Source organism: Mytilus galloprovincialis, chromosome 4, assembly GCF_965363235.1.
Source record: "Mytilus galloprovincialis chromosome 4, xbMytGall1.hap1.1, whole genome shotgun sequence".
NCBI classification, from domain to species: Eukaryota; Metazoa; Mollusca; class Bivalvia; order Mytilida; family Mytilidae; genus Mytilus; species Mytilus galloprovincialis.
The window spans coordinates 88,328,018-88,349,752 of record NC_134841.1 but is presented as its reverse complement, the minus strand read 5'-3'; the positions used below and the strand labels follow the sequence as shown (position 1 = coordinate 88,349,752).

Sequence of the window (21,735 nt, the reverse complement as noted above, 5' to 3'; positions counted from 1 at the left end):
ATATATCTTAGTTTTCAAGCACGTATAATATAAACCTTTTGATATCTGTAATATAAATTACGGTAAGTTTCTTCTAAAACAAAACAAAAGAACATACCAGCTTTGATGTTAATCAGAAAAGAAAAAAAAAACAAGTACCCAGAATTGAAAAAAAAAACAATGATCAGAAAAAAACAGATACGTATTGACAAACATTATTTCACAAAACAATTGATTGACATAAATATTAAGCGACTCTAATCTATAAAACACAAAGAATAATGAGAAGTGTCTGCAATTATTACTTCAATAGTGAAACCTGTCATGCTGTAGATTTCCAGTATTTCAAAAATAAAGGTCATCAGTTATCAGCTTAGGAAGGAAACATTAGAAAGCTAACTTCTTGTAATTTAAATAATTTATGAATCAAATATTTTAAGAAAAAATAAAACAAAATACTAGTTAATGTTTTGTTTAAAATAGTAACTTTGGTTTGAATCGAAACAAGTAACACGGAAAACAAAGACAAAAGTTAATAGAGCACGTGTAAAACTCATGAGCTTTAGAGGGGTAAGAATCACCAGACGGATCTGAATTATTCTCATCACAGTCAAACAAATAATGTGGCAATCAGCAATGTCACAAGAAATGATAAAAGGAAAGTATCACGGATACTCCATAAAGGTTAACCACAATACACTGAAGTTGATATATCTTTTGATGAAATACCTTCACTTTACCACCAATAAAAATGCTTCCCTAGTTGTTGTAAACAGAAACCTTCTGTACTTGTCTAATATCAATAGCAGTACATACAAGCTGCAATAGTGTAATGAAGTTTTGCAAACACAACTTGGTGCTCATGACAAATATGAAATGGCGACACTTCAACAACAGACAACTCATAAATAATTAATACTAATACACACATTTGATGCCACTGCTGGTGGCGATTTACTTCCCCGAGGGTATCACAAGCCCAGTAGTCAGCACTTGTTGTGCTGATATGAATTGTCATTGATATGGTTATATTTATAAATTTACTGCTTACAAATTTTCGAAATTTTTGAAGTACTAAGGCTTTTCTACCTCAGGCATAGATTACCTTAGCTGTATTTGGCAAAACTTTTAGGAATTTTGGTCCCCAACGCTCTTCAACTTCGTACTTTATTTGGCCTTTTTAACTTTTTTGATTCGAGCGTCACTGATGAGTCTTTTGTAGACGAAATGCTCGTCTGGCGTATATACTAAATTTAGTCCTGGTATCTATGATGAGTTTATTTATTCAAATGGTTCTATATAAATAGTGGCAAAGAAGCTGAATGATATTCTTTCGTAGTTTTCGTGTTAAAGTTTTAGTTTTGTTTTGCTTTCATACAACAATAGTAACCCGTCAATAGTAACATTGAATGACATAATGTATGTCTTACTGTGAACACATTCTGTTTTTCCCATATTGAATAAGTTGTCGATGACAGTCATTACTTACATTTTCACCATAACAGGATCTAACAGAATGACAATCAGTTCCGCCATTCACTTGTATTACTTCAAACTTTACTAACTTATAGTTTGTTTCCTTATGCCATTTAAAAAAATCTGTTTAAAGGACCAATAACCATATTTAATAACAGAACTAGCAAACGAAAGCATGGAACAGTTGTTATCGCTATTTTACGAAATTGTCTTTTGATCTTGTTGTCTGATAATTTTCTTTCTCAGCGGAGTCGAGATATTTCAAAAATTATTGCTAGAAACTAAGGAGGCACGTGACCGTTGTCAATGAAATTAACAACGTCGTCATAGGTTAAACAGCGACAAACAGATTATCATTGGTCATCTCAACTCGATTGCTTTTCTCACTTTCGCAGTACTGGATCAAGCGAAGAAATTTATTTTGCTGAGATAACCAACGATAATCTATAAATATGATGCTCTGTAGTAATACTTACATTTTCTCAACCCCCGTTAAACCTTTAAAAGCGTTACTTTGTATTTCAAACATGTAATTGTTTCGAATATTCCTACAAACATATGAACTGGTAATAATTTGTTATTTAGCTCTTGATTACATACTTCGTTTATAAACAATATAGAACAACACTATCATAATCATTTTATTTTTATTCAAACAGATTGACATTTTTTCACACAGATATCATTGATGAAATGAATTGTACTCACATACGTTACAAAACATTAAAGAGAAAAGAAATAATTATGTCATTCTAACTGATATTGAAAATGACTTTCTTTTGGTACTGTAAATGTTAATTGTGCATGCGGATAAGGAATTTAATTCAATATAATTAAATGTTGCGGTTGACTAAATTATACCTTACCAGCAAGTTTGAGTTCACTCTTTCATGCGAATTTTACTAGGTGAACACTTAGTGTTGTGTGCAACCAAAACAAAGTAAATTTTATCAATTATTCACATAAGATACAAATTTCAAAGAACAATAACGTATGAAAAAAAAATTCAGATTTTAATTTTTTTAACTCTGCGACATAGTGTTACAATAAACGACATCATATCATATTATTATTTTTAGTAAACATAATTGATTTTAGAATGTAGATAATAAAGGACATTTCACTAATTCCACTGTTCACACCCTGAAGTTGAATTTGTACGATTGATTGTTTTAAAGCTCGCACATTTTGAGAAACATGTATGTTATTAAAACAGGATACACATTGTGATAAAATATTTCAAGTTCTTATATCTCATAAATATCCCAATGCATTTAGGAATCTACCGAAAGTAGAAATTCTGATTCGTATCTTGATGTTTCCTCGATATTGACTCAACTGGACTACTTCTTTGACTAGTATTAATAAAAAACGGGATGATCTCCCAAACCAATTTTAATTTTCCATTTCTCAGTACTAACATCAAGTCTACTAATTGTATGGCGTATACTTATTTCAATTATCACGTAACGCTCGAACATACTCACACTACCAACTTTATAAACATGGTTTAGCACCTTTCATAAAAACATGGTCCAATAGAGTCATGAGAAAGGACGATTGTAATAAACACTTTGTAAATTTTACTGTCACTATCCTAACGTGATTGACTGATGTCGTGTTTCAGCTCGTTTATTTGCTACATGTTTTTCAAGATCTCAGATTCTTTATTCCATCATAAACCTCTAATATGTTATTTTGACGATTGTGTTTTTTTCTCGATTGTTAACTTTTAAAACTGCATGCATGGCAGAAAAAATAAAGGCAACAGTAGTATACCGATGTTCAAAACTCATAAATCGATAGAAAAAAAACCCAAATCCGGGTCACAAACCAAAACCGAGGGAAACGCATTAAATATAAGAGAATGACGACACAACTTTATAATGTAACACACACAGAAACTAACTAAGCATTAGACACAATCCGATGAGAATCACAAATATAACATCATAACTAAATACATGAATCTGGGATAGAAAAGTACCGTGACACGTCTTGCAATAATTTGAATTCACACTCAAATATAAGAGGAAACAAACGACACAAAAGAAACACAACGTTAGAATGTAACACACATAGAAACGAACTCTTTTATAACAATGACCATATTCCTGACTTGGTACAGGACATTTTTTAAAGAAAACAAATGGTGGGTTGAACCTGGTTTGTGGCATAACAAACCTCCCTCTTTTATGACCATGTTAAATATAACATTAAAATGACAACACAACATTAGAGGACTACAATACAAATAAATGGGAGAACACAATTGACAAAGAAACACACGAATAATAGCTCACAAAAGGTTACAGGTTTAAAATTTAATACGCCAGAAGTGCGTTTTGTCCACACAAGACTTACTAGTGACGCCCAGATACAAAAAATTGAAAGCCAAAACAAGTACAAAGTTGAACAGCATCGAGGACCAAAAGTTCAAAAACGTTGTGCCAAAAACGACACAAGAAGACACTTAATCTATCGCATCACCCGGTCTCGCTTCTTTTGCAGTTCATGCGATTCCGTAAAGTTAAGCTTAAAAGTTTGATTTTTCTTTCTCGATTTGATCAATGGCAAACAAAAGTCAAGCTTCAAAGTTGACAGATTCGTTGGAACTCAACTTTTCAACTGATTGATTACTTGATATTATGATCTATTTCAATGTCTAAGGATTCATTTGAAATTTATTTGTGTTGTTGTAAACATACAAATTATACTTAATCGTATAACATCAACTTAAAAAGAAATACGTTAGACTATATTTATCTATACTTACAAGTTGAAAGTTCCAGTCAAGTTATAGAAAGCATTTGCTTCAATTAGTTTGATACCACACTGGCTAAGTTCACTAGAAATAAATAAACAAATACGGTATGCAAAAATAACTGAAACAAGGATAATATGCTTTTTGTATGTCTACTGATTCAGTTCCAAAAATAGTCAAGAGTTGTCGTACCTTTCTGTCCTTGATAATTACTTTTCCGATCTTGCCTCGTTCTAAATCAGGGCTTTTGGTTTTCTCTTTTCAAATGTTTCACATTATGTCGTGATTGGTCATTTATATCTGACTATACAGTAAGTGAGTCGATGTTTTGAATGCTGTTTAGTAAAACATATCATTGTTGACGGCCATACGGTGACATTTTTAAAATGCTTCCATGTATTTAATCTTGTTTCTGTTGAATAATTGTCTCTATAGTTATCATAATCTCATCTTCTCAATTATATCTTTCATTTAATGTTTTTTTGCATAATCAAATATCACCACACTTTACTCTGCCAAAATTACATATTATTGATTGCATATTTTTGCGGAAATATTCCTTCTAAGATTTTGTCTTGTAGATCGTCTTAAAAGTGAATGATTTTTAGTGAAAAACGAAAATATGATTCGATGAAAATACAAACAAATTGGGATATGTTTTTCAAAACAGGTTTATCTAATTTTTACATTGAACGGTTCTTAAAATAGCGATACAGCAACATGGAGATTACAGCAGCGAGTGTTGTTTGTATACAAATTAATTCATCAATGAAGATTTTTGTCATTTTGGCCATGTATGTTACAAAGGTATACTATGATATCATGAGAAAAAACAAATGAAACTATCACATATAACAAGGTTGCAATAATGTTAAATAAGAGATGTGGAATCATTTCCAGAAACATCTATTCATCATTGTAATGTGATGATATGTGATTGTTCATTATATATTCATCGTGAATTTCTTCTCAAACCACTGACCGGTAGAAAAATGTACTGACGATACATCCTACATTATTCTTAATCCATATAACTTGTAAACCATTGAGCCTGTTCAAAATGCAGAATGATGGGTTTGTGTTTTGTGTTTCTTTTTACAATTATGTATGTTTAGTTTTGGAACCGGATGTCATTGAATGAATTATGCTATTGTCTTAAATTGAATATGACTTGAAACCAGAGACGAAACGCGCGTCTGGCGTATATACAAAATTTAGTCCTGGTATCTATGATGAGTTTATTATTAATATCCTATGAACCTAATTCACTTATGCTCATTTGCATTTATATTCTTCAGAAGATTGTAACTTGAATGTCATTTAGGACAATGTTCAAGTAATATTGAACTAGTTAAAAAAAAGTCACCTGGACATTAAGTTAAATGTCGTTTTCAACATTTTAAACAGATATGTGATACAATTAACAGATTTTCAATGATGATTTCGGTTCCAGATACTACATAAACTTGCAACTGTTTTATAGTATAATATCAAATATTTTATCTATTTTTCTTTTTCTAGATATAAATATAATTAACGATATCATAACTTTTTCAGGGAAGTCATGGTTTAAGAAAACAAAATACCCATGAACAAATATATAAACTTTAGTCTGGTTGAAAATTGATAGTCAATTGGCAATCCTTAAACCACTTCCAAACCTTAATTTTAATACTATATATATATATATATATATATACAACTCGTCTAAACATCAACCCAACAATGTTAGATCTGTAAATTTGCTTTCGCAAATTTTTGGTTCTTCCCTCGCCGGGATTCGAACCCATGCTACTGTGATATCGTGACACCAAATCGCCTGCACTGCAGCCGTCCCGCTAGACCACACGACCACCTGGGCTCTCAAAAAAAGAGCTTTCGCTGGCCGTGTGTTACCTTTCCTCGTCAGTTTTAATCTAGCGGTTTATTTTCTGTGACTGTATATTACATTAATTTGTAGGATCCTTTACTATAGATAATTTAGCTGATCTGTAACAATAACATCTTCATGCCTTATATATCATGTACTGTAGTACGCCGCTAGATTAAAACTGACGAGGAAAGGTAACACACGGCCAGCGAAAGCTCTTTTTTTGAGAGCCCAGGTGGTCGTGTGGTCTAGCGGGACGGCTGCAGTGCAGGCGATTTGGTGCCACGATATCACAGTAGCATGGGTTCGAATCCCGGCGAGGGAAGTACCAAAAATTTGCGAAAGCAAATTTACAGATCTAACATTGTTGGGTTGATGTTTAAACGAGTTGTATATACATTATGTACACAGCCATGTATCACCATCATTGATGGCGATCCGATGGATACATCTGTTGTAGAGTTGTCACTGACTCAGACGTACTTATAAATATAATTATTTTCTGTGACTGTATATTACATTAATTTGTAGGATCCTTAACTATAGATAATTTAGCTGATCTGTAACAATAACATCTTCATGCCTTATATATCATGTACTGTAGTACGCCGCTAGATTAAAACTGACGAGGAAAGGTAACACACGGCCAGCGAAAGCTCTTTTTTTGAGAGCCCAGGTGGTCGTGTGGTCTAGCGGGACGGCTGCAGTGCAGGCGATTTGGTGTCACGATATCACAGTAGCATGGGTTCGAATCCCGGCGAGGGAAGAACCAAAAATTTGCGAAAGCAAATTTACAGATCTAACATTGTTGGGTTGATGTTTAGACGAGTTGTATATACATTATGTACACAGCCATGTATCACCATCATTGATGGCGATCCGATGGATACATCTGTTGTAGAGTTGTCACTGACTCAGACGTACTTATATATATATATATACATACATCAGACCAATATCTGGATAATCACGAAACGAAAAAGCAACTAGCTTGTTGAATCCACCTATGTTGTTCATGTAACTGGAAAAAAAGAAATAAAGCATTTAATCGTTTACAAGTAAAAAAAAACAAGGGCGCTAAATCATAAGCAGAAGGATAACTATCATGTTAAATAGTGAGTTGTAAATATGTCAAGGAAAGACATTTCTATTTTATTTGCCTGTATTACTATATTTTAATTATTTTCACACTATTCAATCTGCTTGCTGTCAAAATTATTCATTTCTTGATTGAGATTTACATCGATGTAAAATGTTAACGCAGACAAATATAATATTAATTTCTGAAAGCGTTGACATCTGTAGTACAGATTGAACAAAAATAAGGGTTTCGGGTTCGTTTACTTTTCTTCATTGGCGTGAGTGGTATAGGGGGAGGGTTTATATTTCACAAACATGTTTAACCCCGCCGCAATTTTGCGCCTGTCCCAAATCAGGAGCCTTTGGCCTTATGATTTTTGATTTTAGTTTTAGTTTCTTGTGTATTACTCGGAGTTTAGTATGACGTCCATTATCACTAAACTAGTATACATATTTTAAGGGGCTAGCCGAAGGACGCCTCCGGGTGCGGGAGTTTCTCGCTACATTGAAGACCCATTGGTGGCCTTGTTATCGCTTTGACACATTCCCCATTTACTTTCTCAATTTTATTCAGTCATATGGTTTTAAACCATATGTGGGCCTTTGACACATACGGGCTCGACAAACTAAACTTCCAAATTAGAGTGTTTTTTTGTAACAAACATAATTCTGGAATTTTATTTCTTTGAGACACGCTTTCGTGCGATATATTTTTGGTATAAAAATCCAATATAAATTGATTCTGTTGGAAATAAAAGCGTGTTCTATATGTTACGTCATAAAAAGAACGCCCATACGTACATTTTTCAACGAAACGATCCATCATCGTTACTAGTCCTTTTTTTGGCTATCATCAGTATATAAAAAAGTCGATAAATAGAAGTCGGGGATACAGTGTTTTAAAAAAAAACATATTCCTTTAAAGTCTCGCATACAATATTTCTGTTTAATATATAAAGGAAAACAAAGAATATAGGGTAAACTTTCATGACACAAACTCATGAAAAATTAACATCATGAAAAAGTAAAGAAACAATGCTAAAATTACTGTTTTCCTCTCAAAGTTACAATTACATGCCTTCAACATACGTTCTATTCTGCATTTATTATTTCATCTATTATTTTCATAACCTGTGTACATTATTCTATTTGGCGGCATTTTGTTCAAGACTATGTTTGATTTTCTGATTTTGTATAACATCTAACAACTTATTGTATTGATTTTTTTATTTACATTGTGTCATAGATCAAATTTATTCGTTCAGTGTATGTTCACTTGTGTTAGTTTGTTTTGTTATTGAGTTAAACCATTTCAAATTGCTATTTTATAGTGTTTTTTCTATGTTGTGATGTCAGACTATTGTTTCAGATGAGGGTGAAGGTTGGTACCTATTAAAACGTTTAAACCAACTGCATTTGTTTTCAACTGTCCTAAGTCAGGAATCTGTTCTTCTGTTGTCGTCGTTTGTTAATGTGGTTCATAGTGTTTCTTATTTTATAAATAGGTAAGACCGTTGGTTTTCCCGATTGAATGGTTTTACACCAGTCATTATGGGACTATTTATAGCTTGTTGTTCGGTGTGAGCCGTGTTGAAGACCGTACTTTGACATATAATGATTTTCTTTTACAAATTGTGAATCTTTATTCTGCACCCCGATTTGAACAATCCGAATGAAAAACATACGTTAACTATGACTTATTTCATAGATTGAGTTATACATGTAGTTTCTTACAACCACACCCTTTTTTCATTGGAGATAGCATTGGGAACCGAACCATCATCTTCTAATGGTTCTACATGTATTAAATATGCTTACTTATATATGTTACAGTGAATTTGTATAATCAGTGATTATGTAGAATCCCTAATTTTTCAGGGATTATGTAGAATCACTAAACTCATTAGTGATTATATAGATTCCCTGAAAATAAACGCATCATAGATACCAGGACTAAATTAAGTATATACGACAGACGCGCGTTTCGTCTACAAAAGATACATCAGTGACGCTCGAATCCAAAAAAGTTAAAAAGGCCAAATAAAGTACGAAGTTGAAGAGCATTGAGGACCAAAATTCCTAAAAGTTTTGCCAAATACAGCTAAGGTAATCTATGCTTGAGGTAGAAAAGCCTTAGTTTTTCAAAAAAATCTAAAATTTGTAAACAGTAAATTTATAAATATAACCATATCCATGACAATTCATGTCAGCACAAAAAGTGCATAATCACTGAACATTTTGATAGTTATTCTACAAATTCCCTAATATGATTTCAGGAATTATCAATCATCTGAAGATCTTTGTTTAATAACAAAAATAAATTTCTCAAATGATAATTCTACATTTCTTTAATATAATTTCAGGGATTATCAATAATCTAAAGATCCTTTGTTTGATAAAAAAGAAATATAGACAAATTATTACAATTTTATTTGTTATTCCTTGAAAGATTTTAGTAAACAGTTTTTTTTATTCCTGATCTTCTACCACATGTACTAGGTTAATATGAAGTGAATAGTTTTCAAGTGATTTTTAATTCAATTGTTGAACCTCATTATTTCACAAACAATCAAGTATGACACAGGAACAGATGTTGCTTGGGTTAGAGCAAACGTATTCTCAAAATTTACTACAAATTACTGAGAAAAAAACAAAATGCAAGATATGGACAAGGAATAATTGTTAATTTGATGACTAAAGAACCAAGTAAAGAAGACAAAACTCCTGCTTATTACTATCTGCTGACAAAGTAAGTTTTGTTTTTATTGTTCAAATAGTTAAAAAGGTCTTTTCGTCTTGATTTTTATACAGATCACATTCTTTACATAATTACAGAAAACAAATACATGTAATAATAAATATCTGAACAAATATATATTTTTTTGTGAATAGCAAGAACTAATGCAACTATGTGTACAGAAAAACAGGCAGAACAAATGACCAACAGATCGAACAAAGTTTTAGAGGATTCTGACATTGGTTGTAATGTTCTGATACCAATCCCACATGTTGACAGAGGAAAGGGAGACACAACAAAACATTGTTCATCAAAAAACTTAAAAAGGATATCGCTTGGCCATTAAACATGCTATCTTGCTCGGATCATATACAAGAACCCAGTTCGAGGTTGCTGATTCCCTTTATATGGCTCCTTCAGATGTGTGTACTGAAAATTTTATTTCCTTAAGACGTGCTGTAAAATCCGATTCAATATGTGAAGGACAGGGTTTTTTAAAATGTGGATGTTGCAGATATGAAACCAACAGATGTGCGCATGTAGAAAAGCAGGGCAAGAGTGCAATAGTCGGTGTCATCAAAATTTAGTTTGTAAAAATAAATGATTGTTTTTAAATATTGTGCTTGACATTTTAAAATATTGTTTACAGTGCCTAACATTTTAATATATTAATATATTGTGCTGATCATTTTATAACATTGTGCTTGACATTTTATTACACTGTGCCTAACATTTGAATATTATCAGGTTATCATTTTTAACATATTGTGCTTAACATTTTACAATGTATGTGAATAATTATGTTTTAATATGATTCTATAAAATAAATGATTTAATTTTATTTATTTTCTTTAAAATTTAAACTAATTCTTTATTTCAGTTATTATGCCTGACATATTTTCAGTGATTATATATAATCCCGACACTAACCAGTGATTCTACTTAATCCCTGAAAATTTCAGGGATTCTATTTTCAGGGATTCTACATAATCACTGATTATACAAATTCACTGTAACATATACATATATCAATTAACTTCTATTTTTTGCATTTTCCATTGCAGTATTTTTTAGAAACATTTCTTGTTTTTTTTATCGTCCAGTGCATGTCGAATTCATGTGCTAGTATGTAATTTAATTTGGCTTAACATTTTATATGGATTTCATTACACTGAAGACACTTAAACCTAGATATCTTTAAGCAATGTTTAAATGAATACGGTGCACTGTTTTCAACTTATTGACTATAACAGAACTTAACATAAAAGCTTTTATTCAATTCCAAGAAGAAACAACAGTTTCAACATTTCATTCGTCCAAAGCATCAGATACACTTACACTCAAACATACGAAAGACAGGGATGTTGTTAATACATATTAACGATATATGTTACCCTATTGGAAGTTCAACTAGCTTTAAAACTATGTTTATCCCGTAATTTGACTCCGAAAATGTCTGTACCAAGCACTTCAAACCATTAAAGTCTGAAATGGCCTATATCTGTAGTCGACTGTACTGATTTTTACTCGACCAGTCTGAATTGGCCTGACTTTCTCTTGACATTACTAGACCCAAGTCTGAACCATACCCAACTGTACTGAATCGTACTTGACCCTTATATTTGCCGTTGAAAATTGTCTGAACTATGACTCGACCAGTCTGAAACAGTCTCAACCCATTCTCGACCTATTTTTCCAGCCTAAACCTTACTTAACCAAAGGTCTGAACAATACTCGACCAGTCTGAACCATACTAGATCAAATAGCCTCTACTTTTTTAACTGTTAAAATAAATTTCTTTTTAACTGACATATTTCACAACAGCCAACAAAATTTATAAATTGTTTAACCTTATATCAGAAACATTTATATCAAAAAAGGATAAAATTAAAGAAATAATTGAAATTGTTTTTCTGATAAGTGGTGGAATATAAAGTATTACCTCTGCATGGGGCAAACTCATAAATAAGATCACACCTGGTCAGAGGTATTAAATTCTAAATAACATTGATTCAAAATTGCAACATCCTGTTTAACGTAAATAACAAGGCCTTTCAAATTTACATGTACTAGATAAGTAATACACAAATTTAAGAAAATAGGGTTTTCTTTTTACCTGTAAACACACATGTACTATAACTTTGGAACACATTTCCTTTATTAAAAAGGTTATCAAGGATTGCTATGGAAATTCTATTATCATGATTATATTAGTTTCTTGGTTTAATAAAACAAAACAATTAAGGTCTCATTTATTTGAATTCATTAAGTTGTTTTATATATTATTTCATATATACATATATTCATAGAAAAAAAACATTCACTTCATTATTAACTAAACTCAACTGACACCATAAATCTATACTAGGCTTAAGTAAATGGTGAAAAAAGTCCAGTTACAATAAAATACTTCCGAAATATTCATAAAATTTTGAATAATATTGAAAATATTACTCAGAATTCATTTTTTTTAGACTATTTGATCAGCTTGTTTTATTTATATATATATTGTAACGTTCCGGGGTTTTCCTGTCAGGATATACACCCGTAGTTACTTTTGTGGGCCTCCGGTGAAGGAAGTTAAAATAAAAATCATAATTGAAGTTCATAAATGGTATTATTTCTATTTAAACAATACATCAAACACAGTGGTTCATGAAACAAAATACGTTAATAATATAATAAGCAATACGGCAAGGTGCGTTCATTACACCAAGTTTAATAAAACAATTAGTCGGTGCAAGAAGATCTACTTGGTGCACGGCATTAAAATACTCAGCGTACTCGGTGCAGCAAATCTACTTGGTGCACTGCATTCAACTTGAATACTCAGCGTACTCGGTGCATGCAAATCTACTTGGTGCACTGCATCTAAAAACTCTCACAAAGCAAGTTTACTTGGTGCTGCAAATCTACTTGGTGCACTGCATTATCACCAAGTGCTCTTACTTGGTGCAGCAAATTCTAGAGAGACTGCTAACTGCATGGAGGTTTATGGAGAGAAGCTCAACGTAGGAACATGCGTTCCGTATTTTATACTACGTGTGACGTCATACACAAGTTCTTCATAAACAAGAACACGTAACGTTACATTTGGCGCGTTATACTGAAACTGAGTATAAACAAATACAAAAAGAACAATTACACATATAAACAGAGTCGATATATAGACTTAAAGAAATCAGTAAATAATATAAGGTCAAAGTAAGCTATTTCTTCTGTAAAATACGAGACAGAAAACAACAACGGACATCTGCGTGTATCAAGTGTGGAACGGAGACCACAGTAAAAATATCAGCTTTCAAATCACCGGGGCGTAACAATATAATTTGTAAGTGTTGATTAATATTGTGTTGAAGTTATATATTATGATTGATTATTGTGAAATTTAATTTCAATACTCTATGGAATACATTTGTTGAGATTATCGCGGGAACATAACGTTCCAACTATTTTACATGTCTATTGTTGACGTCGTATTGTCAGTGACGTCGCCTTGGACGAAAATACGTACTTGTATATTAAATGTAATGGCTGAACAGTTGTTATGATATCGTTGCCTGAACTATCATCTATATTTATCGTGCCTTGACCAATGGATCTCGTAAAATTGAAATCAGTCTGATCGGGGAACAGAAGTGCTGTTACCAGATTATTCCGAAGATTAAATGAAGCGAAGAAAAATTCGAATTTCGACGAAGAAGAAGTTATTGCAACACTCGGAAAACTAGTGCAAAAACAAACATTGTTTGAGGACTTAAACGAACAAATTCTAAAGTTAACAGAACCGGAAAATGTGGAAAATGAGATAATAGATTCAGATGAATATTCAGTGGATATGGAAACAAAGATTCGCCACATACGTAAGTTCATACAAAATGTCCAAACACCACAGTCCCGTCATATTGATTCACATACAACAACCCACACATTAAATCCAGAAACTATACCGTTTGTTCCAACGCACAACATAGCCAACCCACACAACGCACAGTCGTTTGAGAACCCGTCTGTACAAGCCAGTCATACGTTTAACACATAGCAAAGTACATTTTCGTCAGCTAGTAGTCACCGCCTACCAAAACTTTCGCTTCCAATATTCTCAGGCAACATCTTAGAATGGCAAACTTTCTGGGACTCATATGAGTCGGCCGTACACTTTAACTTGTCACTTACAAATTTCAAAAATTCAATTACTTGAAAGCACAGCTAGAACATAAAGCACTAGAGTCTATAGCAGGGTTCGCACTAACAAATGTAAACTACGATGAAGCCGTCAATTTATTAAAAGAGAGGTTCGGTCAACAAGACAAAATCATAAATGCATACATGCAGGCATTATTAGAAATCCCTTCGCCCAGAAATCATATAACAAGCTTACGAAGTTTTTACGATAAAATGGAAAGTTACGTCAGGAGATTAGAAGCTTTAGGTCAGACACAAGAAACATACGGTACTCTGCTTGTTCCAATTATTATGAAGAAATTACCCGGGGAAGTCAGACAACATCTCGCGCGAGAACATAGAATACAAACTTGGGTATTACGGGACCTCCGTAAAAGCATTTTAGATGAAATTAATATAATAGACGCAGGACAAGAGATAGAGTCGACAAACCATTTGCCCACAACATCGTCTTTCTTTGCCGGAGCGAAATCGGCAAAGTCCAAATCTTTCAAGAATATTGAGACAAGACCTTGTGTGTTTTGTCATGAAATACACGCACCTACCCAGTGCAGTAAAATAACCGACACAGAATCCCGTATGATGATAGTAAAACGTGATAAGTTATGCTTTAACTGCCTCGGTAAACACAGAATAAATGACTGTAAATCTAAACACACATGTAGAAATTGTGGTAAGAAACAGCATACAAGCTTGTGTAATGCACGGCCAACAAACAACATAAAACCAGTGAATGAGGTAAACCATAGAAACGGGAGTAGTAACTCAGCGCATACGAACTTCCACGCGAAAGATAACCAGAGCAGCAACCCGTCAAACCCGCCATCGACAAACGTTCAACTCGTAAATGAACTTCATGATACAGAAGAAGATACTACCATTTTGTATTCTCAATCGACAGAATCGCGACCAAATGTGCTATTAAAAACCGCCGTATCTCAAGTAGGTTCGAATCAGCACTTAATCGATACGAATATTCTTTTTGAGGAAGGAGCTCAAAGATCGTTTTTGACGCAGAACTTAGCAAATAAACTCAATTTACAGATAGAAGGAACAGAGATAATACATTTATCGGCATTTGGAGGTGAAGAGAAAAACACGAGACACAAAAGACAACAATCTATCTGAAAACCGATGCAGGACACGTATTGCCAATCAAAGTACTGATAGTACCGATGATCGCCACGCCTCTACAGAATCACATACGTAATATTGATACACATAACGGTTATTTACGTGGTTTGAAGTTAGCACACACGATGGCGCAGCAAGATTCATTTGAGATATCGTTGCTTGTAGGTGCAGATCACTACTGGGACATTGTAGAAGACCATATTGTACGGGGAAACGGTCCGACCGCCGTGAAATCCAAGATAGGATATTTGCTTTCGGGACCTACATACAGTAAGAAAACTAACACGTCGAAAACTAGCATGTTTAATGTTTTAATACCACACAAAGATGAAGAATACAATTTAGAGAGATTTTGGAATTTAGAATCAATAGGTATAAATAGTAAGTAGTTAGACAAAGACGACGATGCCTACATTAAAGCATATCAGGCCAGATCAATTGAGTTCAGAGAAAATAAGTACTAGTATTTCGCTAGGTTACCATGGAAACAGGATCATGATGAATTGCCTACAATTTTAAATTAGCAGTCACGAAGAGCAGGACAGAAAACGTCATTAAAAGACTTACCCAAAAACCTGATATGTTAAAGAAGTACGGGAACATTAAACAAGACCAGGAACGAAGGGGATTCATAGAGGGAGTGGATGAAACAGCTGAAAATCAAGAAAAAATACACTATATTCCTCATCATCCAGTACAGAAGGAATCAAGCACTACGCCTATCCGAATCGTTTATGACTGCAGTTGCCGCCAGTCGCCTAATTCGCCTAGTTTGAATGACTGCCTCTTGGACATACCGCCGAAACTAAACGACCTGACAAAAATCCTGATGAGATTTATAGCCAACCCTGTCGCCATAACAACGGATATTGAAAAGGCCTTTTTACATGTTGGATTAAACGAAGATGACCGAGACGATACACGTTTCTTGTGGCTCAGTAACCCATCCGACCCAACAAGTAATCTACAGACTTACAGGGTCAAATCCGTCCTTTTCGGAGCGATTTGTTCGCCGTTTATGCTTAACGCCACGATACTGAAACATTTACAACGTTACAATAGTACAACAGCTACATTTATGGAAAGAGACTTGTACGTGGACAACATTCTGACAAGTTTACAGAACGAGGATGAAGCTAACACGTATTATAAGGAAGCGAGAACAATGATGAAGGAAGCCGGATTCAACCTACGATCGTGGACATCGAAAAGTGAAAATATACGCACGCTAGCTAAGACGGAAAATGTACTAGGTTTGTTATGGAATAGCAAATCCGATGATCTGATGTACCAGAAATGTGAGATTCAACTACGAGACATTGTCACAAAAAGGGAGATTTTGAAACATTCTTCGAAAATATACGATCCACTTGGAATACTCAGCCCCGTAACAATACGAGCAAAGATGCTCATACAGGAGCTATGGAAAAGTAAACTTGATTGGGATGAACCAGTTCCGGAAAACTTTAAGGCTGCTTGGATTAATGTAATCGGTAATGTTTATTTGACTCCTATTTTAATTACTAGTATTCAGCATTACGAGTTCATCCTGCCAAAGGTGTACGTTTATACCTGGTTACTCCCACTTCCTTAATCAATATAATCAAGCAGCCAGTATAAAGCAAAGCGTGCTGATAGTGGCATTATACAAAAAAAAATCATTAATCAACCATTCAGTTTTTCCTCAGAAAGATGAACGACCCAATAATATGAAAATTCGTATTTCCTTTTTTAGATGACACATACTCACAAAGAATATAATATACGCACACGTATACTTCATAAACACAACATTTATTCAAGGTCTAACCGTAATTACTTATTCAGTTATATACATTTACGAATATATTTCAAAACAACAATTCCTCGCGAACTTGAACACAGATATAAATGTTTTATATAAATCTATAAATCAAACGATCTGTACAAATATGTAGAAGATGTATTCCGGTATTATAAATAACTATGGAGCTAGAGAAATAACAGGTAAAGTGAATGATTCTTATTAAAATATTTTTCTAAGTGTTAAAAGATAAGATAATAGTATGATTATCGTCTAGTGGAAAATAAACCTTTTATTTTGAGGACTAGAACATCGTTGATTTGATTTGATTGATTTTGGCTATTTCGAGGCGGCCAGGTTTTATTGGTGGAGGAAGCCGGAGTGCCCGGGGAAAACCACCGACCTTCGATAGGGAAACTTTCAATCCTAGTCACTTAAGATTGGAGTCGAGTGAACCCGCATGAGCAGGGTTCGAACTCACAACCTCCGTCTTGACTGGCTAGTGATTACAGTAGTGACTACCTTTTTTTTCTCTCGATAACAGTATTAACTACTAAGACCACTCGGCCACCGAGGCCCCCTTGATATGAGCCCAGTATTGAATACATATACTCCACTCCACTCCAACTAAATATGAATCCCTCTCCCCCCAATTTCAAAAGTAGGGAAATTTTTCCCTACCTTACCTCAAAAGAGGAACGATAAAAGGTATACGAACTGATTGAATGCAGGAGTGACTCTATTTTTATATCATGAAACGAGATCAACCTTTAAAAACGACCAATTAAAACGGAACGTAAATCTAACAAATAATTCTATGTTTGATTTAAAAAAGTGTGTAAGAAATTAACAACAAAATTACCGCCTGACTTATCTTTTACATTTCGGTAAACTAATAAAGGTAATGAACTTAATTTTCAATGCCGGACAAGTAGAAGGTGCATTGCAGTATATCTAATGATGTAAAGACAATAAAAATCAAACCCAAGGAGTAAACAAAGACTCACAAATCCAACAAATACATCAATAGTTATAAATAATGAATAAGAAACAACACGAACTCCACTAAAAACCGGGAGTGACATCAGGTGCTCCGGAAGGGTAAGCATTTCCTGCACTGTTTACGGCACCCGTCGTGTCATTTCTTTGTTTAGTTCGGTAATGATTGAACGTTATTATGACTGAGGATAAGTATGACTGAGGAAGAATATCAGAATTACGATTTATGTTAATATGATTAAACAAAATTATTATTATTTTAAGCTAGGCATTGAAGAATTTATAGGTAAAGTGAATAGTTATCAATTTATTTTTTTAAGTGTTAAGTAAATGGATTATTGTATGATTATAGTCCAGTGGCAAGTATATTCATATTCGAGACGGGAACATCGTAAATATGAGCCCTGCTTTGTAATAACGTTATTATCTATAAGAATTGATCGCACCGCGGGTAAATTATCACGTTTTGATTAGTTTAAGGCCGTCACATGCTGACCCCCGATGGGTGCGTAGGGGGTTAATAAATTTCATAGGGAGTTCATGACGTCATGTCTACTGTCAATGGTGAAGTTATCTTTTGATGTTGTTGTGTTTCATTGTTTATTTTTTTACAAAACGCAACAGAAAAAGTCCACCGTGCGATAAATTCGTTATACAGTTAACTACTGACCCCCACATAAGGACCTCACTCCCTATGGATCTTACTCACCCTCTATGGATCCGACGGCGGTCAGTAGCGTACCATAGAACTTATAATACTCCACCGTTTACTTTATTACGAGTGATATAGTATACTTATTGATACTAGGTTTCAGTTGGCGACTTCACGTTTACAATAAAAGTAAAAAAAATAAAAATACCGAACCAGAAAAAAGAACAATGAAAAACGGAGAGTCCTAAATAAAACTGAAAAATCAAAACCACACACACATCTAATGAATGGCAAATAACTGTTCTATTCCTGACTAGGTACACTACAGATATTTCATAATGTATAAATCTTTTACATTAAACATAGTTTTTAACCTAGCTTAACCTCTCATTTGTAAGACAGTCGCATAGAGTTCCATTATATTGACAACAATCTGTGGGCAATACAAAACAGACATATTGGAAAAAATTTCTAAAATGGGGGTACAGCAGTCAATGTTGTAATATAATCTTAATCACCATACCAACAAATAACTGTTTCAACAAAGAAACACAAAATGATGTTAGACAAAGTACATAAGCAAATATCAAAGACATAAATCAAAATTTACCATAGAACAATAACACAACGGGATGTATGAGTACCGATACACGTCATTGGTATAGATTCAAATGTGTATAAACAGTAAAGGGTAAAAATATACAAGGAATTAAGATGATAAACTACGTCAGGCCCTAGAATCTATACTTTAAGACCATCATGAATTATTTGTGAAGTTGATACAAAATATTTATCAACAAGATATTGGTATCTTCGGAAGAACTTTTTTAGAAACGGACGAGACGCTCTGTGACCTAACCTATTCTCATCAACTTTCTGCTCAGACACTGGTGTCGTTTTATAAAGTCTGAGTAGCAACTGCAACTCTTGAATACCGAATACGTTGGGACATGTATATCCCATATGCAGGTGATATCGGTATATTGCTGTTTAAGTCAGGAACATTTATAATTTCAAAATTAAAATCGTCTTGCTTGTCATATATTCAGGAACTGAGATTACCATTTATGTCAAATTCGAGGTATAAGTCTAAAAATGAGACGGAAGAAGCTGTGCCTGTTGTTTTTTTAATTTCTAGTTCTGGAGGATATATTAATGAAACCCAATCACAAAAGTTTGGATTTTTAATGGAAAGAACAGAATCAACATCAGTGGTAAGACTAAACTCAATATTTAAAAAAAAAAATGTTACCAAGTAGCTTTTTAATAGATTTTTATAAAATAGATACCAAAAGATGCAGAAACGTCTGAAGTTTTATTGTTTATTTGACCATGATATTATGCATGCTAATTTTTAATTTCTGACAAGGTGAGCACGAAGAAAAATATTTCTTGAAAAGTGTACTATGTATTCTAACCAAATTAAAATCGTAAAATTTGCATTTGTGTTTAACCCATTAGATAATGAACACAGACCTCACCAACATTATGGCCAAATAAACAAAAAACTTCAGACATGTCTACATCTTATTGTATCTATTTTATAAAAATTGCTCATTGATTTGCTTGGTAATAACCTTTTGAAAAAATATCGATTTAAGTTGAAATGATAGGACATTTTTTGAGTGAGAACTCACTTTTGTCCTATGACTGTATATGAATATTAAATTAAAATATATCTGAATATGAAATTAAAATATATCTGAATATGAAATTGAAATATATCTGAATATGAAATTAAAATATATCTGAATATGAAATTAAAATATATCTGAATATGAAATTAAATGATCGGGCTTCTGTGATTAACTTTTTTTTGACAATTCAAGTGTCTGAAGGAAATTCGACTCATATGGTAATAAGAAGAGGTCCGGAAGGAGATGCTAACAGTTCATTCCCATAGGATAACTTGCTGAGAAGTCTACGTCCAAATTTAACAAATATGTTGTTAATGATTCACTCATTTTCCTACCATCATTCGTTTCCTGTAACTCCGTACAGTTTTGGGGAAAATTCCTCCTCCCAAACATCAATTTATTACCAATGATATTTTTTATAACGATCAAGATTATTATTTTAGTTTGACTACCAGATATCAAAATGAATATTCATTTGACATCTTTACTGATGAAGGATATTAGTTATTTGAAATGTTTAACATTGTTCAAGAATATATTTTCTTTGGTGATGTTGTACCCTTTTAGATTTGTTATATGTATATGCAAATATTTATATGTCTAGATACTTACACAACGGTACTAATGTTAATATACGAGGATGATTTTTTTTAAATCATGTTGACAGATATTCCGGCGGAAAAAATAGCCTTTGTCACTGTCAATAATTTTGACAATATTGTATATATATTTTGGAATAACTGTTATTTTTTAAATGGACTTCCTCAAATACAATCATGGTTTGGCCTTGCAAGAAAACATAACTGTGAGTAATTCGGGATTCCCCTTTCATTTAATTCGGTTATTTGCAATTCAGGACATAATATGATTATTATTCACCTTTTTATTCAATGAAGTATTTAAAATTTGTAATGATATGGTTAGACTGTTAGAATTACAAAATCATCTATACAGTCTGAAATAGACCTTGTTAAAAAAAAATCCCCCCAAAAAAATAATCTATATGATAAATACTTCCCTGTGTTGTAGATATTTATTCCATATGGAATGACAATTCACTGACCAAATGATTCATGAGTAACATGCATGTAAGTATATCATATCATATTCAATACTCTAACTAAACAATGAAGCACAGAAATGAAATTGATTAGTTTGATTACAATTATTCCTCATTTATTTCAAAGAACACAATTTATATAAGGTTGGTATTTTTCATCTAAATATTGCTCAATCTTTAAGTTCTTGATGAAACCCTGAAAAGTGCAGATGTCGTTTTTTAACTCTTCATTAAAAAAGAATTAAAATAGTACAGTTTGGTGATTTTGCTTATAAACTTGAGTTATATTTTAAATTAATATGTTATAATATTTAAAATGAATAATATCATTTTTATCTCTCTATTGAAATTAAAATTTAACGATTTGAAAAGACATTTC

At 33.0% G+C, this 21,735-nt stretch overlaps 1 long non-coding RNA gene across 1 annotated transcript; it reads right to left on the bottom strand.

Annotated features, from left to right (window-relative positions):
- Window positions 1-1,944: 1,944 nt before the first annotated feature.
- Window positions 1,945-7,113, bottom strand: LOC143070824 (uncharacterized). Its single transcript, XR_012976726.1, has 3 exons — window positions 7,036-7,113; window positions 4,232-4,303; window positions 1,945-2,003 (listed from the first exon to the last, which is right to left on the bottom strand). It is a non-coding gene; the product is annotated as an uncharacterized LOC143070824 (long non-coding RNA).
- Between the last annotated feature and the right edge of the window lie 14,622 nt (window positions 7,114-21,735).